Source organism: Triturus cristatus, chromosome 1_1 (assembly GCF_964204655.1).
Source record: "Triturus cristatus chromosome 1_1, aTriCri1.1, whole genome shotgun sequence".
Lineage (NCBI taxonomy): Eukaryota > Metazoa > Chordata > Amphibia > Caudata > Salamandridae > Triturus > Triturus cristatus.
In genome coordinates, this window is record NC_140579.1 from 728,941,443 (window position 1) to 728,967,645 (window position 26,203).

Sequence of the window (26,203 nt, forward strand, 5' to 3'; positions counted from 1 at the left end):
TAGGGCAGTGCAGTGGTGTTTGTGTAGTGTAGGGGGTCGAGGTGGGGGCAGTATCTTAGGGTTTAGGGTAGTGCAGTGGTGTTTGTGTAGTGTAGGGGTCATCATTTAGGGTTTAGGGTAGTCTAGTGGTGTTTGGGTAGTGTAGGGGGTCGTGCTGGGAGTAGAGTTTTAGGGTTTAGGGTAGTGCATTGGTGTTTGTGTAGTGTAGGGGGCCGTGTTTTAGGGTTTAGGGTAGTGTAGTGGTGTTTGGGTATTGTAGGGGGTCGTGCTGGGGATAGTGTTTTAGGGTTTAGGGTAGTGCAGTGGTGTTTGTATAGTGTAGGTGGTCTTCCTGGGGGTAGTGTTTTAGGGTATAGGGTAGTGCAGTGATGTTTGGGTAGTGTAGGGGTCGTGCTGGGGGTAGTGTTTAAGGGTTTAGGGTAGTGCAGTGGTGTTTGTGTAGTGTAGGGGGTTGTGCTGGGGGTAGAGTTTTAGGGTTTATGGTATTGCAGTGGTGCTTGTGTAGGGTAGGGGGTAGTGGTTTAGGGTAGTGCAGTGGTGTTTGTGTAGTGTAGAGGGTCGTGCTGGGGGTAGCGTTTTAGGGTTTAGGGTAGTGCAGTGGTGCTTTGTAGTGTAGGTGGTCGTGTTTTAGGGTTTAAGGCAGTGGTGTTTGGGTAGTGATGGGGGTTGTGCTGGGGTTAGAGTTTTCGGGTGTAGGGTAGTGCAGTTGTGTTTGGGTAATGAAGGGGGTCGTGCTGGGGGTAGTGTTTTAGGGTTTAGGGTAGTGAAGTGGTGTTTGGGTAGTGTAGGGGGCCATGCTGGGGGTAGTGTTTTAGGGTTTAGTGTAGTGAAGTAGGGTAGTGCAGTGGTGTATGTGTAGTGTAGGGGGTCACGCTGGGGGTAGTGTTTTAGTGTTTATGGTAGTGCAGTGGGGTTTGGGTAGTATATGGGGTCATGCTGGGGGTAGTGTTTTTGGATTTAGGGTAGTGCAGTTGTGTTTAGGTAGTGAAGGGGTTCGTGCTAGGGGTAGTGTTTTAGGGTTTAGGGTAGTACAGTGGTGTTTATGTAGTGTCGGGGATAGTGGATGGGGTAGTGTTTTAGGGTTTATTGTAGTGCTCTGGTGTTTGGGTAATGTAGGTGTTCGTGCTGGGGGTAGTGTTATAGGGTTTAGGGAAGTAAAGTGGTGTTTGTATAGTGTAGGTGGTCTTCCTGGGGGTAGTGTTTTAGGGTATAGGGTAGTGCAGTGATGTTTGGGTAGTGTAGGGGTCGTGCTGGGGGTAGTGTTTAAGGGTTTAGGGCAGTGCAGTGGTGTTTGGGTAGTGTAGGGGTCGTGCTGGGGGTAGTGTTTTAGAGCAGTGTAGAGGTGTTTGTGTAGTGAGGGGGTCGTGCTGGGGGTAGTGTTTTAGGGTTCAGGGTAGTGCAGTGGTGTTTGTGTTTTGTAGAGGGTGGTGTTTTAGGGTTTAGGGTAGTGCAGTGGTGTTTGTGTAGTGTACGGGTTCGTGCTGGGTTAGATTTAGGGTTTAGGGTTGTGCAATGGTGTTTATGTAGTATAGGGGGTCGTGTTTTAGGGTTTAGGTTAGTGCTGTGGTGTTTGGGTAGTGTAGGGGGTTGTGCAGAGTTAGTGTTTTAGTGTTTAGGGTAGTGCAGTGTTGTTTGTGAAGTATAGGGAGTCATGTTTTAGGTTTTAGGGTAGTGCAGTTGTGTTTGGGTAGTGCAGGGGGTCGTGCTGGTGGTAGTGTTTTAGGGTTTAGGGTAGTGCATTGGTGTTTGTGTGGTGTAAGGGGTCGTGCTGGGGGTAGTGCTTTAGGGTTTAGGGTAGTGGAGTCGTGTTTGGGTAGTACAGGGGGTCGTGCTAGGGGCAGTGTTTTCGGGTTTAGGGTAGTGCAGTGATGTTTGTGTAGTGTAGGGGGTCATGCTAGGGGTAGTGTTTTAGGGTTTAGGGTAGTGCAGTGTTGTTTGGGTAGTGCAGGGGTTTGTGCTGTGGGTAGTGTTTTAGGTTTTAGAGTAGTGCAGTGGTGTTTGGGTAGTATATTGGGTCATACTGGGATTTAGATGTAGGGTTTAGGGTAGTGCAGTCATGTTTGCGTAGAGTAGGGGGTCATGCTGGGGGTAGTGTTTTAGGGTTTAGGGTAGTGTAGTTGTGTTTGGGTAGTGTAGGGGGTACTGCTGGGTGTAGTGTTTTATGGTTTAGGGTATTGCCATTGTGTTTGTGTAGTGTAGGGGGTCATGCTGGGGCTAGTGTTTTAGGGTTTAGGGTAGTGCAGTGGTGTTTGGTTAGTGTAGGTGGTACTGCTGGGGGTAGTGTTTTTGGGTTTTGGGTAGTGCAGTGGTGTTTGTATGGTATTGGGGGGAGTTCTGGGGGTAGTGTTTTAGGGTTTAGAGTAGTGCAGTGGTGTTTGTGTAGAGTAGGGTGTATTGTTTTAGGATTTAGGGAAGTGCAGTGCTGTTTGTGTAGTGTAAGGGGTTGTGTTTAGGGTTTAGGGTAGTGCATTGGTATTTGGGTAGTATAGGGGACATTGCTGGGAGTAGTGTTTTTGGGTTTAGGGTAGTGCAGTTGTGTTAGGATAGTGAAGGGGTCGTGCTGGGGGTAGTGTTTTAGGGTTTAGGGTAGTGGAGTGGTGTTTGGGTAGTATGGGGGTCATGCTTGGGGTAGTGTTTCATGGTTTACGGAAGTGCCGTGGTGTTTGTATGGTATAGGGGGTCGTTCTGGGGTAAGTGTTTTAGGGTTTAGGGTAGTGCAGTGGTGTTTGTGTTGTGTAGGGGGTCGTACCGGGGGTATTGTTTTAGGGTTTAGGGCAGTGCAATGGTGTTTGGGTATTTTAGGGGGTTGTGCTGGGGGTAGTGCTTTGGCATTTAGGGTAGTGCAGTGGTGTTTTGGTAGCGTAGGGGGTCGTGCCGGGGGTATTGTTTTAGGGTTTAGGGTAGTGCAGTGGTGTATGGGTAGTGTAGGGGGTCATGCTGACGGTAGTGTTTTCAGTTTTAGGGTAGTGCAGTTTTGTTTAGGTAGTGAAGGGGGTAATGCTGGGGGTAGTGTTTTAGGGTTTAGGGTAGTACAGTGGTGTTTGTGTAGTGTAGGAGGGCGTGCTTGGGGTAGTGTTTTAAGGTTTAGGGTAGCGCAGCGGTGTTTGTTTAGTGTAGGGGTTTGTGCTGGTAGAAGTGTTTTAGGGTTTAGGGTAGTGCAGTGGTGTTTCGGTAGTGTAGGGAGTCGTGCTAGGGGTAGTGTTTTAGGGCAGTGCAGAGGTGTTTGTGTAGTGTAGGGGATTGTGTTTTAGGGTTTAGGGTAGTGCAGTGGTGTTTGGGTAGTGTAGGGGGTTATCCTGGGAGTAGTGTTTTAGGGTTTAGGGTAGTGAAGTGCTGTTTGTGTACTGTAGGGGGTCATGTTGGGGTAGATTTAGGGTTTAGGGTAGTGCAGTGGTGATTGTGTAGTGTAGGGGTCGTGTTTTAGGGTTTAGGGTAGTGCAGTGGTATTTGGGTAGTGTAGGGGGCCTTGCTGGGGGTAGTGTTTTTGGGTGTAGGGTAGTGCACTTGTGTTACGGTAGTGAAGGGGTCTTGCTAAGGGTAGTGTTTCAGGATTCAGAGTAGTGGAGTGGTGTTTGGGTAGTATCGGTGGTCGTGCTTGGGGTAGTGTTTCAGGGTTTACGGTAGTGCTGTGGTGTTTGTGTGGTGTAGGGGGTCATGCTGGGGTAAGTGTTTTAGGGTTTAGGGTAGTGCAGTGGTGTTTGGGTAGTGTAGGGGGTCATGCTAGGGGAAGTGTTTTAGGCTTTATGGTAGTGCAGTGATCTTTTGGTAGTGTGTGGTCGTGCTGGTGTAGTGTTTTAGGATTTAGGGCAGTGCAGTGGTGTTTGGGTATTGTAGGGGGTTGTGCTGGTGGTAGTGCTTTGCCATTTTGGGTAGTACAGTGGGGTTAGGGTAGTGTAGGGGGTCATGCTAGGGGTAGTGTTTTAGGGTTTATGGTAGTTTTGTGGTGTTTTGGTAGTGTAGGACATCGTGCTGGGGGTAATGTTTTAGGGTTTAGGGTAGTGCAGTGATGTGTCGGTAGTGTAGGGATCGTGCTGGGGGAAGTGTTTTAGGGTTTAGGGTAGTGCAGTGATGTTTGGGTAGTGTAGGATGTCATGCTGGGTGTAGTGTTTTAGAGTTTAGGGTAGTGCAGTGGTGTTTGGGTAGTGTAGGGGGTTTGTGCTGGTGGAAGTGATTTAGGGTTTAGGGTAGTTCAGTGGTGTTTGGATAGTGTAGGGGGTTGTGCTGGTGGTAGTGTTTTAGTGTTTAGGGTAGTGCAGTTTTGTTTGTGTACTGTAGGGTGTCATCTTTTATGGTTTAGGGTAGTGCAGTGGTGTTTGGGTAGTGCAGGGGGATGTGCTGGGGGTAGTGTTTTATGGTTTAGGATAGTGCCGTGGTGTTTGGTTAGTGTAGGGGGTACTGCTGGGGGTAGTGTTTTAGTGTTAAGGGTAGTGCAGTGGTGTTTGGGTAGTGCAGGGGGTCATGCTGGCGGTAGTGTTTTACGGTTTAGGGTAGTGCATTTGTGTTTGGGTAGTGTAGGGGGCTATGCTGGGGGTAGTGTTTTAGAGTTTAGGGTTGTGCAGTAGGGTAGTGCAGTGATGTTTGTGAAGTGTAGGGGGTCATGCTTGGGGTAGTGTTTTAGGGTTTAGGGTAGTGCAGTTGTGTTTGGGTAGTGTAGGGGGTACTGCTGGGGGTAGTGTTTTAGGGTTAGGATAGTGCAGTGGTGTTTGGATAGTGTAGGTGTTCGTGCTGTGGGTAGGGTTTTAGGGTTTAGGGCAGTGCAGTGGAGTTTAGGGGCTGTGCTGGGGGTAGATTTAGGGTTTTGGGTAGAGCAGTGGTGTTTGGGTAGTGTAGGGGTCATGCTAGGGGTAATGTTTTAGGGTTTGGGGTAGTGCACTGGTGTTTGTGTAGTGTAATGGGTCATGCTGGGGTAGTGTTTTAGGGTATAGGGTAGTGCAGTGGTGTTTGGGTAGTGTAGGGGGTACTGCTGAGGGTAGTGTTTTAGGGTTTAGGGTAGTGCAGTGGTGTTTGTGTAGTATTGGGGTAGTTCTGTGGGTAATGTTTTAAGGTTTAGGGTAGTGCAGTGGTGTTTGGGTAGGATAGGGGTAGAGCTGTGGGTAGTGTTTTAGGGTTTAGGGTAGTGCAGTGGTGTTTGGCTTGTGTAGGGTGGCCGGGCTGGGGGTAATGTTTTAGGGTTTAGGGTAGTGCAGTTGTGACTGTGTTGTGTAGGGGGTTTGTGCTGGTGGAAGTGATTTAGGGTTTAGGGCAGTGCAGTGGTTTTTGTGTAGTGTAGGGGGTCGTGCTGCGGCTAGTGTTGTAGGTTTTAGGGTAGTGCAGTGGTGTTTGTGTAGTGTAGACGGTCGTGTTTTAGGGTTTAGGGTAGTGCAGTGGTGGTTGGGTAGTATAGGGGGTGTGCTCGGAGTAGTGTTTTAGGGCTAGGGTAGTGAAGTGGTGTTTGTGTAGTGTAGGGGTAGTGCTGGGGGTAGATTTAGGGTTTAGGGTAGTGCAGTGGTGTTTGTGTAGTGTAGGGGGTCGGGTTTTATGGTTTAGGGTAGTTTAGTGGTGTTTGGATAGTGTAGGGGGTTGTGCTGGTGGTAGTGTTTTAGTGTTAAGGGTAGTGCAGTGTTGTTTGTGTAGTATAGGGAGTCATGTTTTAGGGTTTAGGGTAGTGCAGTGGTGTTTGGGTAGTGCAGGGGGTCATGCTGGTGGTAGTGTTTTAGGGTTTAGGGTAGTGCATTTGTGTTTGGGTAGTGTAGGGGGCTATGCTGGGGGTAGTGTTTTAGGGTTTAGGGTAGTGCAGTAGGGTAGTGCAGTGGTGTTTGTGAAGTGTAGGGGGTCATGCTTGGGGTAGTGTTTTAGGGTTTAGGGTAGTGCAGTTTTGTTTGGGTAGTGTAGGGGGTACTGCTGGGGGTAGTGTTTTAGGGTTAGGATAGTGCAGTGGTGTTTGCATAGTGTAGGGTGTCGTGCTGTGGGTAGGGTTTTAGGGTTTAGGGCAGTGCAGTGGAGTTTAGGGGGTTGTGCTGGGGGTAGATATAGGGTTTTGGGTAGAGCAGTGGTGTTTGGATAGTGTAGGGGTCATGCTTGGGGTAATGTTTTAGGGTTTGGAGGAGTGCACTGGTGTTTGTGTAGTATAAGGGGTCGTGCTGGGGTAGTGTTTTAGGGTTTAGGGTAGTGCAGTGGTGTTTGGGTAGTGTAGGGGGTACTGCTGAGGGTAGTGTTTTAGGGTTTAGGGTAGTGCCGTGGTGTTTGTGTAGTATTGGGGTAGTTCTGGGGGTAATGTTTTAGGGTTTAGGGTAGTGCAGTGGTGTTTGGGTAGGATAGGAGTTGGGCCTTGGGTAGTGTTTTATGGTTTTGGGTAGTGCAGTGGTGTTTGGGTAGTGTAGGGGGTCATGCTGGGGGTAGTGTTTTAGGGTTTAGGATAGTGCAGTTGTGTTTGTGTAGTGTAGGGGTCATGCTGAGGGAATTGTCTTAGGGTTTAGGATAGTGCATTGGTGTTTGTGTGGTGGAAGGGGTCGTGCTTGGGGTAGTGTTTTAGGGTTTAGGGTAGTGGAGTCGTGTTTGGGTAGTACAGGGGGTCGTTCTAGGGGTAGTGTTTTCGAGTTTAGGGTAGTGCAGTGGTGTTCGGGTAGTGTAGGGGGTCATGCTGGGGTTAGTGTTTTAGGGTTTAGGGTAGCGCAGTGGTGTTTGTGTAGTGTAGGGGGTAGGCCTGGGCCAAAATTCCATTCCGTTCGCGTTCACAATCTGCATCTTAGCGGTAATTTGTTTTTTGCTCGTGCTGTAAAAAAATACATTCTCTCATGCGCGTGATCGCCTTACCTAAATCCCCGCGTTCGCCGACAAGTTTTCCCGACCCGGTCGCGTTCTCCACGAGATATTGGATTGTTGGTAGCCATTTTGCGCTGTCTCGCAACAGTTTGCGCCCGCATTAACGTCACTAGTCGCGCGATCACGTCATTTGTCACGCGATCACGTCATTCTTCTCGCGATCATGCACCGCGCGAGTATGAGAGGATTGAGATCTCGAACACGTCATTCTCCACCGCGAGCGATAGAGAGTGAGGACGCGGGCACATCTAATCGAACGCGAAAAGGAGAAAGAGACCCCGAACACGTCATATCCAACGCGACAGGGAGCGAGAGAACGCGATCAAGTCATTTTCGACAGGCCATCGACATCCGGCGGAAGTAATGTGAAGCTCGAGAACTCGAACATGTAAAATTTTCAATTTGGAGAAGAATATCAGCTCTAGCAGCATGTAACCTTCTGCAAATGATGATTTTGGATGAAAACAACTCCTCAGATTGACATTTGGCTGTCCTTTTTTGTGCAAGGAGTCCTTTTTAGGTCTCGGGACCATCCGGTCGGCAGACCGGAAGTCCGGAGATTTAATGTCTTTGAGAAGAGGGGCTTGCACCCGCCCCTCTTCTCTCCTGTTCTCCATTGGCTGGCCTCTTAAATGCTGGCCAGCCACTGGAGAAGAGGTCCAGTCACTCCGTTGAAGCCCCGTCCTTTTCGGATCGGGGGGCGTGTTTTTTCGTTGCTTTTCGCAGGGCGTGTTTTTCTCTCCTCCAGCCAATGGCAAGAGGAGAGAAAAAGAAACACGCCCCCGAATCCGAAACCGAGGCTGCGTTTCTCCGAGGCATTTCTGCTTTGCCTCGGAGAAAGGCGGTGGTGTCCCGGCGTCCGGACGCATTTGTTAATTTCCAATACTTGTTCAATTTCTCGCCCGCTTTCTCCCATTCAATGTCACTTCCCGCCAAGCTTCACTTTCACTTCTTCCTCTCACCGAAGGACTCTCGGGTTGTCCTCTCCAGGTTCTGCTGTCTTGCGCTTCCCCTCCACGCTCCATCCTCGCTCGCGCAGCCCCTCCCCTTCGGCGCAAACATGGCACCCACGCAGCGCGAGGCAGGATGCGTCCATTGTGTGATCCGAGCTCGCGATGGAAGCAGCCAAGAGGCAGCCCTGGAAATAAGAGAGGGAGCGGGAGAGATTGGAAAATTGTAGACTCCACCGGCCCGGCTAGGGGGAGGGTCCTTTTGTGATGAAATGTTGCATAAATAATGCCGGTGGGGGTCTAAATTCACAGTTTCCATGGAGACCTTTGTGCCTGGCTGAACTCCATTCTGCTCGGCTCCAAGACTGCAGCCACTGTGCCGTGGTATCCTCAATCAATATCGCTGGACGGGCTGTAGCCGAGGATCGCTGGCTGTTGCAGCCGCCTTCTTCCCCTTAATACATTTCCTCCCCACGTTGGCTGTTTCCTTGTCGCTGTCTCTCGAGCCGTAGGCGGCTGTGGATTTTTGAGCTTCCTTGGTGCTCGTGAGGAGGAGCCCTCGCGGCAGTGCACCGTCCTCCCCTGGCTCCACCAGGGTTGCTTTTTTCAGACTTGTGGGTGAAGTGTCACCGGAGCCCTTGCTTGTGACGGCTGCCTGCTGCAGAGGTAACATATAACCTGCTAGTGATGCTGGACTGTCTGCAGTGAAACGGGACTCGGGGCGTCTTTCTTCATGCTGGTAAAGTTTGTGGCGCTCTCCACACATGGCTATTGCATGTGTGTGGCCATGAAGAGGGAGTGTTAGAACTGCCCCTCACAGCGCTCGCAGAAGATGTCTGTGCTTAATCCCCAAGTACATAAAAGGATGCCTTTATGTCTATGAAAAAAGTGAAAAAAAGATGAGATAAGGACTTTGCTCCCACTATGGTCTCGGATATGTTAAACATGTTGCGTGGGCCCACTTATTCGCAGCGATAGAGTGTGGCGCGCAACACCCATTGGACTCACAGGGCTTCAGCCCCCCCCGTCGTGTGTGGCAGCCCAGGATGAGACAGCTTCCCGGGCAAAAAAGCAGCCGCACCCGAGCACTTCACAGGTCTTTAAAAGACCATTTGCATGTTAATGAGGCCTCGCTGTTGTGTCACCCCTTCTAAGAGCCCCTGCAGCTCCACTCTGCCTATTGCTTAAAGTTCAGCCCCCCCCGAAATTTTTGCTCAGCCCCCCCCCGAAATTTGGCTCTAGTTGCGCCTCTGCGTGCAGTGTGGTTATTTAAGTGGGCGCACGCACTGTACGAACCGTCAGTGGGGATTCCAGACAGCAGTTATTGAGCCGCGTCGTGGGCGTTCCTCTTTCAAACATATTGCACTTTGTGGGTTACCTTTATAGTACCGTACACATTCATGTGTCCAGAGGGGTGGCATCGAAGGGTTTGTGCATTTTCAGCAAAAAACATTCAATTTCAATGCTTCACTATTAGCCAGCGACTGGCAGACCTTTCCCAGTGCTCATTTGGAAAAAGTATAATGCTATGCTGACCTCAAAAGAAAAGAAAGTTTTAATAATCAGCAGATTTGAGTTATTGCACCTGTCATTATGACATGTCCTGCTCACATGAAACCTGTCGCCTTGTAGCACAGGACAACCACCCTGTCTCCTTTCTTTTACACATTTTTTCTGATCATTTATGGTATTTTACTGCAGAGGGGTGCTTGCGCCATCCTGACGTGAAGTCAGTTGTGTGCCCAACCAAAGACTCAGTGACTTTAAACTGATGTCTCGTCACGATTCATATTTCTGATAATGCCCTCTCTATATAAGAGCATCGTGACGCCCCTGGCAATCTGGGTAGAGTTGTAGGAAACCACTTTAGTGAATCCTGTTCACTGAGGAGTGTCGAGCAGGCTGCGTCTCCAATAAATCCTTGGCCCCTCTGCTGAGACTGACCACTACGGTGCCAAATAAACCTCCAAACAAGCCACTGAACAGTCGTGTCAAGCTGTTTAGCACACACCTTTCTGCCTCTGTCCATTGTTAGGACTGGTGTGAACAGTGTATAAAAAAAACACCTTGACATCCTTCCCACCCAACCTACACACCTAGAAATCTAAGTGTAGTGACGTGACGTGACGTGACGTGTCCGCGTATGCGGGGCCTGCGCGTACATGCTGCAGAACACTGGGAACATTTGAGGAATCTTGCTCTCATTCGTAACTCTAGAATAGACATGGTTCACTGTTGGAGACCAAAGATTTTTTCATATGATTGTGCAAGTTGAGATTGCTTTACTTTAATATAGCATAACCACACTTTGAACATACATTAGTCAAATACAGGACATTGTATACATACATGAACAAAGACAATTATGCTTCTTAATTAATTCTTGTGATCCCTGTGTATTTCTTTACCCGAGTGTCTCAAAATCATTTTTTCAAGCAGAGTCCTCTATTAGAGTAGTTCAAAAAAGGACAAAATACAGCCTATGTATGACCTTAGGGTGCTCCGTAAACAATCCATGAATGTAAAATATTGTTTTGTTTCGGCCCTCTTACTCCGGGCCTCTTCATGAAAACGCACAAGGATTTACATAGTTGATAACATCCACCTTCAAAAACCAAACCTATATCTAATTCAATTTAATGTCTTTGAGAAGAGGGGCTTGCACCCGCCCCTCTTCTCTCCTGTTCTCCATTGGCTGTCCTCTTAAATGCTGGCCAGCCACTGGAGAAGAGGTCCAGTCACTCCGTTGAAGCCCCGTCCTTTTCGGATCGGGGGCGTGTTTTTTCTTTGCTTTTCGCAGGGAGTGTTTTTCTCTCCTCCAGCCAATGGCAAGAGGAGAGAAAAAGAAACACGCCCCCGAATCCGAAACCGAGGCTGCGTTTCTCCGAGGCATTTCTGCTTTGCCTCGGAGAAAGGCGGTGGTGTCCCGGCGTCCGGACGCATTTGTTAATTTCCAATACTTGTTCAATTTCTCGCCCGCTTTCTCCCATTCAATGTCACTTCCCGCCAAGCTTCACTTTCACTTCTTCCTCTCACCGAAGGACTCTTGGGTTGTCCTCTCCAGGTTCTGCTGTCTTGCGCTTCCCCTCCACGCTCCATCCTCGCTCGCGCAGCCCCTCCCCTTCGGCGCAAACATGGCACCCACGCAGCGCGAGGCAGAATGCGTCCATTGTGTGATCCGAGCTCGCGATGGAAGCAGCCAAGAGGCAGCCCTGGAAATAAGAGAGGGAGCGGGAGAGATTGGAAAATTGTAGACTCCACCGGCCCGGCTAGGGGGAGGGTCCTTTTGTGATGAAATGTTGCATAAATAATGCCGGTGGGGGTCTAAATTCACCGTTTCCATGGAGACCTTTGTGCCTGGCTGAACTCCATTCTGCTGGGCTCCAAGACTGCAGCCACTGTGCCGTGGTATCCTCAATCAATATCGCTGGACGGGCTGTAGCCGAGGATCGCTGGCTGTTGCAGCCGCCTTCTTCCCCTTAATACATTTCCTCCCCACGTTGGCTGTTTCCTTGTCGCTGTCTCTCGAGCCGTAGGCGGCTGTGGATTTTTGAGCTTCCTTGGTGCTCGTGAGGAGGAGCCCTCGCGGCAGTGCACCGTCCTCCCCTGGCTCCACCAGGGTTGCTTTTTTCAGACTTGTGGGTGAAGTGTCACCGGAGCCCTTGCTTGTGACGGCTGCCTGCTGCAGAGGTAACATATAACCTGCTAGTGATGCTGGACTGTCTACAGTGAAACGGGACTCGGGGCGTCTTTCATCATGCTGGTAAAGTTTGTGGCGCTCTCCACACATGGCTATTGCATGTGTGTGGCCATGAAGAGGGAGTGTTAGAACCGCCCCTCACAGCGCTCGCAGAAGATGTCTGTGCTTAATCCCCAAGTACGTAAAAGGATGCCTTTATGTCTATGAAAAAAGTGAAAAAAAGATGAGATAAGGACTTTGCTCCCACTATGGTCTCGGATATGTTAAACAAGTTGCGTGGGCCCACTTATTCGCAGCGATAGAGTGTGGCGCGCAACACCCATTGGACTCACAGGGCTTCAGCCCCCCCCGTCGTGTGTGGCAGCCCGGGATGAGACAGCTTCCCGGGCAAAAAAGCAGCCGCACCCGAGCACTTCACAGGTCTTTAAAAGACCATTTGCATGTTAATGAGGCCTCGCTGTTGTTTCACCCCTTCTAAGAGCCCCTGCAGCTCCACTCTGCCTATTGCTTAAAGTTCAACCCCCCCCGAAATTTTTGCTCAGCCCCCCCCGAAATTTGGCTCTAGTTGCGCCTCTGCGTGCAGTGTGGTTATTTAAGTGGGCGCACGCACTGCACGAACCGTCAGTGGGGATTCCAGACAGCAGTTATTGAGCCGCGTCGTGGGCGTTCCTCTTTCAAACATATTGCACTTTGTGGGTTGCCTTTATAGTACCGTACACATTCATGTGTCCAGAGGGGTGGCATCGAAGGGTTTGTGCATTTTCAGCAAAAAACATTCAATTTCAATGCTTCACTATTAGCCAGCGACTGGCAGACCTTTCCCAGTGCTCATTTGGAAAACGTATAATGCTATGCTGACCTCAAAAGAAAAGAAAGTTTTAATAATCAACAGATTTGAGTTATTGCACCTGTCATTATGACATGTCCTGCTCACATGAAACCTGTCGCCTTGTAGCACAGGACAACCACCCTGTCTCCTTTCTTTTACACATTTTTTCTGATCATTTATGGTATTTTACTGCAGAGGGGTGCTTGCGCCATCCTGACGTGAAGTCAGTTGTGTGCCCAACCAAAGACTCAGTGACTTTAAACTGATGTCTCGTCACGATTCATATTTCTGATAATGCCCTCTCTATATAAGAGCATCGTGACGCCCCTGGCAATCTGGGTAGAGTTGTAGGAAACCACTTTAGTGAATCCTGTTCACTGAGGAGTGTCGAGCAGGCTGCGTCTCCAATAAATCCTTGGCCCCTCTGCTGAGACTGACCACTACGGTGCCAAATAAACCTCCAAACAAGCCACTGAACAGTCGTGTCAAGCTGTTTAGCACACACCTTTCTGCCTCTGTCCATTGTTAGGACTGGTGTGAACTGCGTATAAAATAAACACCTTGACATCCTTCCCACCCAACCTACACACCTAGAAATCTAAGTATAGTGACGTGACGTGACGTGACGTGTCCGCGTATGCGGGGCCTGCGCGTACACGCTGCAGAACGCTGGGAACATTTGAGGAATCTTGCTCTCATTCGTAACTCTAGAATAGACATGGTTCACTGTTGGAGACCAAAGATTTTTTCATATGATTGTGCAAGTTGAGATTGCTTTACTTTAATATAGCATAACCACACTTTGAACCTACATTAGTCAAATACAGGACATTGTATACATACATGAACAAAGACAATTATGCTTCTTAATTAATTCTTGTGATCCCTGTGTATTTCTTTACCCGAGTGTCTCAAAATCATTTTTTCAAGCAGAGTCCACTATTAGAGTAGTTCAAAAAAGGACAAAATACAGCCTATGTATGACCTTAGGGTGCTCCGTAAACAATCCATGAATGTAAAATATTGTTTTGTTTCGGCCCTCTTACTCCGGGCCTCTTCATGAAAACGCACAAGGATTTACATAGTTGATAACATCCACCTTCAAAAACCAAACCTATATCTAATTTAATTACATTAGGACTAAATATGTATACATAAATACATTCAAGTGGCACTCTGGTGGTGTCCTAACCCTCACAACACATATGTTAGTGGTCACCACTGCATCATATAATGCCCAAAGTGTTTAAAAACAAGAGGTATGCCTTATTGCTATGTTACATGCAAGTACCATGCTTTGCATCCTCTAAGCCACACTGTTGGTTTATGAATAGGGGTGCCTGAATCTTTACTACAACTTCATCACACCCAAAAAGTGTGTAGGTGAGAAATCTGAGTTTTCACCTTAGCGAACCCGCATTGTCTCCACGAGAGAAAGGCCTTCTTCAGCATCACGCTATTCTCAAGGCTATAAATAATACACAATTGCATCACTAGCCTAAAACAATACAGACCCTAGAGACCAAGCCAGGCCCTTAGTGACTAGACTCGTACCTAAAGGAAATGAATCTCCCTTCCTTGCCTCTCAGTCACGGTGCTGCGTTGCTTCGTCTGGTTTACCGGGCGCCATGCCGGTTTTTAACAAGCATTTACAATGCAATGGTCTCGGCATTGGTAAAGTTAGAGCTATTGGCATTGCTCATGACATTATTTTTGTTTATGTTTTTGTTTTTAAAACATTTAAAGAAACGGCATTGTCATGAGCAATGCCAATAGCTCTAACTTTAACAATGCCGAGACCGTTGCATTGTAAATGCTTGTTTTAAAGGGTAGGGAGAGGAAGGAAGTGACACAGAATCTCCAACTTCCTCTTCCTGTCCAGCAGGCTCCTCCCAGTGCTTTGTCCATCTCCTGCTCATTCTGCCTTTGGATTTTGAGCTGGAAAGATCACTCTTTTTGTCTGCTGCATCATTGCAATTGGATTTGAGGATTTTTTGATTTGGATATTTTACAAGTAAGTGGTTGTTGTGTCTGTTTGATTGTGGGCATTGCAGTTGTTTTAACTACAATTTACTTTTGGTAACTATCATCATTCCTTTTTTTTAAAAATGTTGTGGGTAGTAGTAGTCAGTAGTAGGCCCGAGCTAGTCATGGGCATAGCCTCATGGGTGTGTGCATGATGAGGCAACTGTTCCTTTGGTGTTTTTTGAATGTATTTCATTTTCAAGCATCATTTAGGGCATGGATGGCATTAGATTGAGTTGGGGAAGTGTGTTTTTTTGGGGTGGGCTTTCTGATGTTGTTGGGCCTGGCCATGTGGCTTGTGGCCATTTTGAAGCCTGGGCCTGCAAGCTTGCCTGGCCTTGTCTGCCAACAGGCCTGCTTTCATCCACTAGAATCAGAGCAGGTAGCCACAGCTTTATTAATCAAGTGTTTTCTGTGTGGTCTGTTGAATTTAGACATCATTTAGGGCATGGATGGCATTAGATTGAGTTGGGGAAGTGTGTTTTTTTGGGGTGGGCTTTCTGATGTTGTTGGGCCTGGCCATGTGGCTGGTGGCCATTTTGAAGCCTAGGCCTGCAGGCTTGCCTGGCCTTGTCTGCCAACAGGCCTGCTTTCATCCACTAGGATCAGAGCAGGTAGCCACCGCTTTATTAATCAAGTGTTTTCTGTGTGGTCTGTTGAATTTAGACATCATTTAGGGAATGGATGGCATTAGATTGAGTTGGGGAAGTGCGTTTTTGTGGGGTAGGCTTTCTGATGCTGTTGGGCCTGGCCATGTGGCTGGTGGCCATTTTGAAGCTTAGGCCTGCAATCTTGCCTGACCTTGTCTGCCAACAGGTCTGCTTTCATCCACTAGGATCAAAGCAGGTAGCCACAGCTTTATTAATCAAGTGTTTTCTGTGTGGTCTGTTGAATTTAGACATCATTTAGGGCATGGATGGCATTAGATTGAGTTGGGGAAGTGTGTTTTTTTGGGGTGGGCTTTCTGATGTTGGCTGTCTTAAAGACATGCTTTTGTTGTATGTGTCTGGTGTGTTGGTGTGCAATGCATGCACCCTGCAGACCTTTTTGGGGCCTGTGAATGTTCATATTTGCATTTTGTTGCATTAAAAAGGCAGAGCAGTGTGCTTTCGCATGCATCCTTTACCTGGCTTGTATAGGCCTTTTGTCAGCTCCTGGTGTTTCCCAGGCCCCCCTGCTTGTTTGTGATTTGTGAGTGTCCATGTGGCTGGTGGCCTTTTTTGTGTTTGGACTGGGAGTTATTAGTGTCCTGCTTTTGCCACAGGCCTGCATGGTTTTCCTATTGGCTATTTGGCTTACTGCTTCCATCCACATCCACCCCCTTTGTCAGCAGCAGCTCCATGGATGCTGAGATGTTCAAATAATTTAATGGCAAATAGGGTCCACCCCACCCCACTTCCATTACATTTTTATTTTGGTGGTTATTACCTTTCCTATCCTTCCTGAGAGTGTAGTGTGTGATTGACTGTACACAGTAGTATAACATAGCCGTTGTTCAAAAAAAGTCATAAATGGCTAGACTATATCTTTTGTTTCCACTAGTACAGTACTAAGTAACTGAACCACAACAACAAATGCAACATTTCACTGATGTTCTTCTCCTGGCTTATTTGCTTTTAGGTGCACAAAAGACAGAGGAGGAGGTGTCATCAGCATCACCCGGCTACCAGTTGTACTGCCTGCCAGACAGAAGTCCTGCTGGGCATCAGGTCAACGTGTGACCAGAACTTGTTGTGCATCTGCATCCTGCCTGACATCTGAAGAAGATGGCCCCAAAGAAAGGTACCAGGTCCAGTACCAAGAAAGTTGCCGGTGAGAAGAAGGAACAGAAAAAGGAAGTGCCATTAACCACGACTGGTGGTGTGCCGGCCAATGTTTTTTTTGGCACCAAAAAAGTTACGCCTGCAGCAGCGTTGTCCGGGAACCAAGCTGGGAGCAGCACAGCGGTCCAACCCCACCAACCTAGGCCCAAGGGCTTTAGTGTCGCAGAGGTAGCCAGTCTACTAACGAGCAGCGATGTTGAAGAAATGTCATTATCGCAAAGTAGTACACAATCAACGCAGGCGCAAACTCAGCAGATAAGTGTGCAGCCGCAACAAGAACAGCAGCAGCCGCAACAAGAACAGCAGCAGCCACAACAAGAACAGCAGCAGCCGCAACAAGAACAGCAGCAGCCGCAACAGCCCACCATAGTAGTTGTTGCTCCTGGCGTAGGGGCATTTCAGGAAATCGAACTTCCTGCAGACAAAGTGGAGCAAAGCCAAACCACTGTTTCAGAAGATATATTGTCTTCCAGACAACCAGCAAGGAAAAGGAGGCTTAGTCCATCATCTTATTCTTCAAGCCCCGCTTCTGATGATCGTGATGCCACTTGGCAGCCACCAGCTCAGTCTGAGAGTGATATACGCCACAAGACAATGCTTCTGAAAAGGAAGGTCCCAGAAAAACTTAGAGTTATGGAGGTAGATGTAGGAGAGGGGGGTGATGCTGATGTTGATGAAGACGAGCCAGTCATCACGCACATTACTCCTGCCCCAAAGGGATTGGAGACCAACATTCTCACCCTATCCAGAAAGGCTGCTACTGAGCGGGATGTAGCACGGATATCACCAACACAGGTTACACCACCACTACCTCCAGCTGCCATATTTTCCAAGGCTGCCATATTTTCCAAGGCCCGGCAGGGACCTACATCCAGCTCAACCATCTCAGTAGGTAGTGGTAGTAAAAGTCACAGTCTAGGTGCACAGGGTCACATTTCAAGCACGCCCTCCAGTTCATCTGGTATTGAAAGTGGCACATCCAGCAGTGCCAGAAAGTTCTCCTCCCCAGTTTGGGACTTATTTTCTGTTAGCACCAAGGAGGAGAACGTTGCTATATGCTCAATTTGTCGGCAAGGTGTTTTGGCAGGGTAAGCTTGGTACAAACTATGGTACCGGAGGCCAAGCAAGTCATCTCAGAATACACCACACTATCGTGTGGGAGAATCACCTACTTCAGTTAAAAGAAAGTAGAAAAACTCAACCCATTGAAGTTGGTCAGGAAGAATCAGGGAGCGATATTATTGCGGTGGAAGGTGAAGAAGAGGGAGGCATTTCTAGCCCTGTCCCCAGTAGTGCAGTGGTACCGCCCACATCCTCCTCAGTAACATCTGAGTGGCACCGCAGTAAGAGCCATACTCAGAGTCAGGCTGAGACACCAAGGCGACCGAGTACTGCAATGAGACAAACTGTGTCGTTGAGCCTAAGAGGGTTAATGAAAACAGCACCTCAAAGGAAAGTAATTCAGCCTACCATTGAGAGCATGTTTAGGTTGGAGGGGCAGTTCCAACGCAACCTCCCAACGGCACGGTTGTACAATGCGAAGCTGGCTAAAATGTTAGCGCTGGACCTTCTTCCTTTTTCATTTGTGGAAGGGGTGGGTTTCCTTGAATTTGTGTCAGCCATCTGCCCTAAATGGAAGGTTCCCAGCCGGTCCTATTTCGCTAGAATTGCTGTTCCGGCACTACATCATGATGTGCTGGAATTGGTTGGACAAGCTTTGGAGCAGAGTGCTGTTCACAATATCCACCTGACAACAGACATGTGGACCAGTTGCCAAGCCACAGATTACATGTGCATCACTGCACACTGGGTCTCTTTTGTGGGGGTTAGAGATAAGCTATCTGCACGAGGTGCTGTTGACACAGCTGCGACTTTTAAAGGTACTCGGAAACATGCAACTGTAGCCATGTTCGCCATGGAGAAATCTCATACGGCTGAAAACATTTTACACGAGTTTCGCGGCAAGGTTTTGGAATGGCTGCGGCCAAGAGGGCTTAGTATTTGTTTTGTTGCCACAGACAATGGCAGTAATGTACTTAAGGCCATGGAACTTGGTTCCTATTTCAGGGTTCCGTGTTTGGCGCACTGCATAAACATTATAGTTCAAGACTTTCTGAAAAAAGAACCCATGGTCAGCAATTTACTGGCCATCTGCCAAAGAATATGCACTCATTTCAGCCATTCTTTTAAAGCTCGGAAGCAGCTGAGGATCATCCAACGTGAACATTGGATGCCAGTCAAGGCACTCATCCAGGAGGTGGCAACACGTTGGAACTCAACGTATTACATGCTTGATCGTCTGTATGAGCAGTACAGATCACTCCATGAATATGTCTGGAAAAGAAGAGGGGATGCTACTGTTAAAGGCATGAACCTTGAGATGGAGCAATGGAGCCTAATTAAATGCCTGACTGAGATGCTTTGTCCTTTTGAGGTCTTCACACGTGAAGTCAGCAAGGAGGACTGTACAATGGGCCAAGCTATCCCATTACTGCAAATGCTAGAGCATCAGCTGAAGAATGTGTCTGAATCATACAAAGGTGTAGAGGACAAAAGGGAAGCCTATCACTTGGTGGAGAGCTTAGCCCGTCGCTTAGCTGAAAATGTAAGGATACAAAATTAAATTTTGTCACAAGAACATTACATTTGTGCCACAATTCTGGATCCACATGCAAAATTTGGACTAAAGACATTCTTTGCTTTTTCCGAGATTGATGTTGCCCGCTACAAAACTTGTATAGCTGAAGCAGCCAGTAAGTTGGAAAACGAACGGCTACTAATTAAAAGCACGCAAGATCAACCCACAAGAAGTACTGCAGCAGGCCATGCAGGATCAAGTGCAACTTCATCGGCTGAGGGCAGTGCGTTTGGATCACAACACTCACCATCACTATCGACAACAGCAACAATAACTGGATCATTAGGCCCAGTACAATCATTAGACGATTGGTATGTACAGTTAGGCATTAATAAGCACAGTGCTGATGCACAGAGAAAAGAGCACGAAAGCTTACCAGCAGCACCCCTGAACATTGAGCGGATGGTACAGGCCTATCTGGACGACCCAACAGAGGTGTCCATTGATCAAAACCCATTGCAGTATTGTTATAGGAAAAGGTCAGAATGGCCACTGCTCAGCAGGCTGGCGATAAGCTATCTGGCTTGCCCTGTCGCAAGTGTCTCTTCCGAACGTGTTTTCAGTGCTGCTGGTTCCATTGTAACATTGAGAAGGACCAGTCTCTCGCCCAAAAACGTGGAGAGGTTAACAATGATCAAAATGAACCAGCACTTCATACCACCGAATTACACAATACAGGAAGCAATGGAGGAAGATGAGGACAGCGGCCCAGGTGATGGAAGTAGTGTGTCACATGATGATTACCTACTACTGGCTGACCCCCCAGAGTTTGAGGACGAGCTATACTTTCCTGACAATTAGGCTTGCACTTACTGTCTTCCTCCCTTTTTTTCCCCCCTTTATTTGTGTGTCTGTCGTTCCGGTAACAAATTTGTGAATCACAACAAACCCATTACCACCGACTTCTACTCTTCTTATTTAATATACAAGTTTCAGTTCTCTGCAATTTGACAGTACAGTCCTCCGAATCCAGCTCCTCCGCTCCATCATACTGAATCTCCCGCCCAAATCCATTGCCCTCATGAATGATGATTGGATGATGGTAAAAATACTAGAAGAACAAATTCAAACTTTCCTAGTCCTGCCAAAAGAATTGGAGCATGAATCAGATGACTACTATAGCTATCCTCCTTTCAGAGTCGAGAGAGACTGCCCATTAACTGAAAATAAGATGGAACAGGTAATGATTGATGCCATGCATTGGACGCAGAGTCGCAGACTGAATGATTTTGTTGTGTTTGTTGTGCATGAAGTTATGTAATTGTGCACTGCCACTAATCATCTTTCTACAGAACACACTAAACTTAACTCAAGGTGAATTCAATTTTCCCCTTCTTGCAAATAAGAAATTTGTACTTCTCCTGCAGCTTGATGATACATTGCTTTTAATTCAATACAGGAAGGGGACTCACTATATCTGCGCAATGAGTATGATGACACAACAGCACCGCCCATCATGATGATGGCGAAATAGACGGCCCGTTAACTTAAGATGAGAAGGAACAGGTAATGACAATTAATGGCATGCATTGGACACCTGACTCTGAGCGATTGGTGTTTGTGTTTTCGTTGTTTGTTTGTTGTGCACAAAGTGAAGTCAAAGTGTACTAGTAATCTATCTTTCTGTACACACTAAAGACTGACTCAAGTCAATAATATTTCTACTCTTGTTGTGTAATAACAATTTTACTTCTACTGCAGGCCGATCTTCACAGTCAGTCAGTAAAAGTATCGGAGATCATGATGAAGTCAGGAGGACGTTTCATGAGTGGCATAAAACTTAAAAGCCTAAAGGTAAACACGTCAACAACAACCACAGCAGACCCAAATGTCTGTGTAGAAATGGAATAAAGTGTAGCGGTGGGATGACAGCGGTGCATTGATTTACTAACTTAAACTGTAAAATGGTATGTTTGGAATGGATAATGTGCTTTGCCTTTGTCCAACTCTTTAAAAAAAAAAAAAAAGTACTGTAAAGTCTAAACGCAGGATGTGCTACTGCTAAGCAACGTGCCGTCAGGCCTGTCACTGTGGGTCTGCTCTCTCCTGTTATTGTTGAAGGTCAATGCTGGAAACAGACTAGAGTAGAGACTAGAGATGATGCATACATGCCACCTTGGAAAGTGTTCTTGTTGCACTACACCATAACTTGTGCATTTGTTTCAACTTTGTTTCTCAATATCCCCTTTGGTTTTCCATCTACAATTACAGGCCGGGCCTTGCCCTATACTTTGGAAAACATTACAATGCACACTTACCTTACCAATAAATCGACATTTTTTTTCCAGCCGGGCAGTGGCGAGTGGCGAGGCAACACACCCAAGATTGATGGACGAGAGGACCTAGAGGAATACCGAGATGCAAATCCAGTCCACATTTTTTACCAGGATAACACAGTAACAGTATCAACTTTTATCTTTTTTGAAATAATTTGAATAATTTTTTTTTTGTATACAATCTTTACAACAGTGTGTTCTTGTTGTTGATACTATCATCATTAAGTTTGCTCTCTATTTACGATTCTTCCCTACCAATATTTAAAATTTCTATTTGCTATCTGTAAAAGTATTAAGGCCGGAACAACAGAACAAGAAGTGTATGTAATCCGGGTCTCTCATCATCATGCATGCATTTCCTTTTTCTCCCTTAACATATGGATATGTTAGTCTTCAAAGATTGCATACTGTTTTTCAATGTCAAACCTTTCCCAAAAAACCCCTTCCCATCCATTCAACAAACCCTAACCCTCATCCCCCGGGCTGTGTGACTTATTGTCGACGTGTGACTAAATTAACTGTACACCAATACTTAATCACGCACTTGCTGGGGCGGATGTGGCAAAAGCAACAGTACTTCAATTTCAAGGCAGAGCGATGATCTTCTTCTGCTTGCCCACCCATGGGTAGGATATTTTACAGGTTATTTTGTTTAACAAAGGAACATATACCTCAGCATTAATTGCCGGCATTGATTGGATTTGTTTGTTGTCATTCCTCATACACAGCACTAACTGTTAGGCTGTAGGCCTAGTCAAGTGACTCGACACAACTATAGTTTGTAACTCTGTCTAGTAGGCTATCCCTTCCCAACCACCATTATGTTTTGTTGTAAAATATTTTAGCATTATATTGTTGCTCGGTAAGTTCTGTACTGTACTTCATTCTACTACTCCTCTAACAGTCTCTCAAAGGCGATTGACTGTCTCCTTTTCTTTTTTTGCAAATGCTGCCGCCCTGCCAGTTTCTACTACTACTACTATACTACCACCACCACCACCCCAATCATGGCATGTTAGAAAAAGGAAACCATCTTCACCATGCAGCCATTGCTGTGCCTAAATTAAACATAAACATCAAGCACAGGTAAGAGAGAAGTTTGGGGGAGGCAGAATTAATAATGGACATGTTTTCAATGATTTCAAATTCACACACCAGTCCAGATAAAGAATGCATAGACTAGAGGACAGACTGAAAGTACTAGAAGGACAAGTCAATCAGTGAGGTGTGCCGCATCTATCTGTTTGTGTCTTACACAGTCAGCCAATTATTTAAATAAAACACAGGCTATGGGCGGCCCTGCACCAGCAAGGAAACAGTGTGATGTAAAACAGTTACCCCACCTACAAAACATTAACAAAATTGCATGTAACATAGAAAAATATATTTAATTTACCCTAACAAAAATAAACTAACCCCACAAAAGCTGACCCACCCCCCTCCCTAACCCCAACCAATGTCTGTAGGAAAGTCCAGGAGAAAAAGTCCGTAAAGCTAAAACCCAACACCCAAACCAGTTCCCACCCACCCAAACAAGAATTAAAAAAGGGGCAGAACTTGATGACAGGGACTAAGGTGTGGGGCGAGACTCAAGGAGGACACGCATCTGCTCCTCTAAACGGGCGACGCGGCGTCTGAGGGCGCGGCAGTTGCAGCCACAGTGGGGGGGGGCACCAGAGATGGCACTACGGTGGCGGCAGGAAGCCGCCAGACGGTGGCCCCGTACCGCTGGAGAGCGGTGGCTGGGGCCTGGGGCACTGGAGGAGGCTTCAATTGCAGCTGCAGTCTCCTCCTCCTCCTCTGCCAAGACCACCAGCCACCGATATTCACGCTGGATTGCCTCCAGCTTCCGGTGCCGTGCCTTGGCGGCCAACTCCCTTTGATTTAGTTTAGGAGTAGCTGTTAATCAAGAAGAAAAAAACAAGACAATTGTAAAATATACTCTTAGAAAAACAGTAAGACAAGTTAATTATTTATACACATAGTGGCATGGTAGAGAAGCACTCTAAAGCACAGTAGTACATAACATTTTAAATCTCGCCCGTCCTTCTTCCTTCCACCCGTCTTTCACTTTTTAGTTGAACAGTGCACCAGGTGCTCTTCTCCATAAAACTTTCAAAGCAGAGTTGAAATCAGATAGATGAGGCCATTGGTTACTCAATACTCCCGCTCCTATGCCAATTAAAGGGATTCTAGTCTTCTAGTTCACTCTTCAAACGTTCCCAACAACTCATACTTACTTACGACATTGGATGGCAGGCGGACTTTGTCCGCCCGCCATCCTCACGCTAAAAAGGGCGGGGGTCCCATGGGGACAATTAATTAGGATGATGCGCCCGGCACAGTGGCGGGCGTATCCTGTTTTTTTTACATTCTGGTTGGCGGTGCTGAAAGCAACGCTAAAAATACATGTTGTGCTGCTTTTCCAAGCACAACATGATGGGCCCCGCATGGAGCCTGTCACGTTTTGCTTTGAAAGCCAGGGGGGTACCATAGCATTGGTAGGTACCCTCCATGGGGGACCCCAAGCATATTCTGCAATGTCTGCATGCCTTTCCGTGGTGGACGGCAATGCCGCCACGCAAAGACATTTCAAAATGCAGATTATATGGCTGGCGGTGTGTTCAGAGAGACACCACCGCCATATTGAACCCTATTCCGCATGGTCGACATGTGGGGGGTCTGACTCTTTTCTACAGGGATGGCGGGAGGTTTGCCCCTGCGGTGTCGGTGGTGAATACCGCCGGCCGGGCGGGGGCAATACACCCGCCATCCTAATGGGGCCCTAAGTCTCAACAGTACAGTATACATACAGCACTCCCTTGCAGTGAGTGTACTGTCAAGTTCAACAATAGTTAAGGATTATGGGGCAGATTTATATCGGACTTGCGCCACTTTTACGCCCCCGTTGCGTCACTTTTGTGACGCAGCGAAGGCGTAAACCCTGCGCCATGTTGCGCCCCATTTACATTGTGACGCATCTATGGAGATGCGTCACGGTGTAAAGCCCTGCGCCACATGAATCCTGCGTCAGGTTTCATGTGGGCGTTTCAACTCAGGGGGGGCGTTCCGTCGCAGGAACGCCCCTGAAAAGTGACTCAGTGAAATCTATAAGATTTCACTGAGTCACTTTCCCAACGCTGATGCGTCAAAACCCTGCGCCTGCTTGAAGCAGGCGTAAGGCTTGACGCACCATGTTAGGGATAGGAAAGGTTGGAACAGTGCTGGAGTTGCGTCGCGCTTGCGAAGCAACTTCAGCACTGCGCCAACCTTACGCCGGCAGATGCGTCACGTATCTGCTTGTCCTTGCGCCACGATGCGCCGCATTGTAAATGCGGCGCATCTGCGGTGGCGCAAGGGCAAACTTGCGTGACGCATCTTCCCTGGCGCATCCATGCTGATTTGCAAGGTTGCGCCAGGGAACATAAATCTGCCCCTATGAATCTAACTTACCACCGCCCGCCACTGGTGCTGCCACTCCCCCTACCGCTCCGTTGGTATCTGCAGCAACTGCCGCATCCTCTCCCACCGCGTCGCCTTCGCTGGCCCCGGCAATGGTGGTCGGTAGTGCGCCTAGAAAACATTACACATTTATTAGGCGACATATACACCTCCCCCCTATTGATCAGTAGCAAGGTTGAAAAATGAGTTAATACTAACATACATCACTAGTACAAATCAGGTAGTAGTAGAGTAGACACTAATAGTTATATATGGTCATTCTAGCCTTTGCTTAGGTAGCCCTAGCCATGCAACCATTTTACCTTTGTGTCTTTTATTTTTGCACATGTGACGTTACCTTGCAGCTTTTTAGGTCTCGCTTGAGACAGCGCTTTAGCGCTGCTCTGGCGAGACTTATAGTAAGCGAGTTTTGGAAGTGCAAACAGTGGCTTTTCAGGCCTCCAAATACAGTGCATGTGCGCCGTCCGGGCGCGCGCACCATTTGGAGGCCTGAAAGCACTCGTTTGCTTTCACTTTCGCTGGCCACACGGCCGCTTTGAAGTGTGATCGTGATCGCGATCACTTACATTTCGTGGGCGCTTTGATGTCCTCAGTGAGCAGCGCGGCCACTGAGGACATCAAAGCAGCCGCGAAAGTGCTCAACATATGCCAGCCTGCGTGCCTCTCTCCCCTACCCCCGCACAGAGAACTTACTTTTAAGTAACTTACTACAGCTGACAGGGTAGCAATACACTTCTGCCAATTTTCTATGTTCTCAAACAAACCTCCTTTAAATGTAAAGAACATACGTAATTTGGATAGTATATTTTCCTTTTTTACAGCATTATGCAGTCCAGTAAGACTCTGATAGTAGGCGCTATATAACAAATTGTTTATCATTTGCGGTGCATTCTTACTCAATGGTTCCTCCTTTCGGTCAATTGCTTCATTCCCCTTCCTAATTTCCACCTTTCCCTAGCTAAACCTACCTACACCCTTCTGTTTCCCAATCATTCCTTTGACTTACTTTTACTTCCTTCTCCTTTCTACCTTGCAGTTCCCAATTGTTCATTTTGTTCATTTTTGCTGTATTTACTCAACCTGATCGTTCTAATGCTCCTGTCCGTCAAATGAGCGAAAATCCGGTGCCAATTTCAGCAGCAGACGCACCATTAATGTTTTCTTACCAAGTTTATCGAAACACGGGCCTGGTTGGAAAAATGCGCCGATTTCGAGGAGCCATTTAAAAGGGAAATTACGGGGTCTTGGGGAATGGCTCACGCCCTGAGGGTGGTGTCGCCACGAGAGCTATGCCGGTAATGTCGCTGGGTTGTGACTTCATGTGAGAAAAGAGCAGGTAATAAAATGCAAATGCGGTCTTGATAAGACAAGCAAGTGAACACCTGGCCCTGCCTAATGAACGAGCATTTTTGTATTCACAGGAATGACACATCTTATAATTAGAAACCAGGGCCTGCATTCTTTACCTGGGACAGACGCAGATCGCAGCTCCCCCTAAATGTCACCCCAGTTCCCTGTCTCCAGCCCAAACACACTTTCATGGAGGAAACATTTTTGGAAGGGGGCGGGGAGGGGCTCTGAAATCACACTGCATATTAGTAAAAGAGGTCACCTTCCGCTGTTTGCCTTCCTGTAGTGTGAGTCCCACAGCTTACTCTGTGAGTAGTTCTGCGTTACTCCAGGCTCGGTCCCTTTGCAC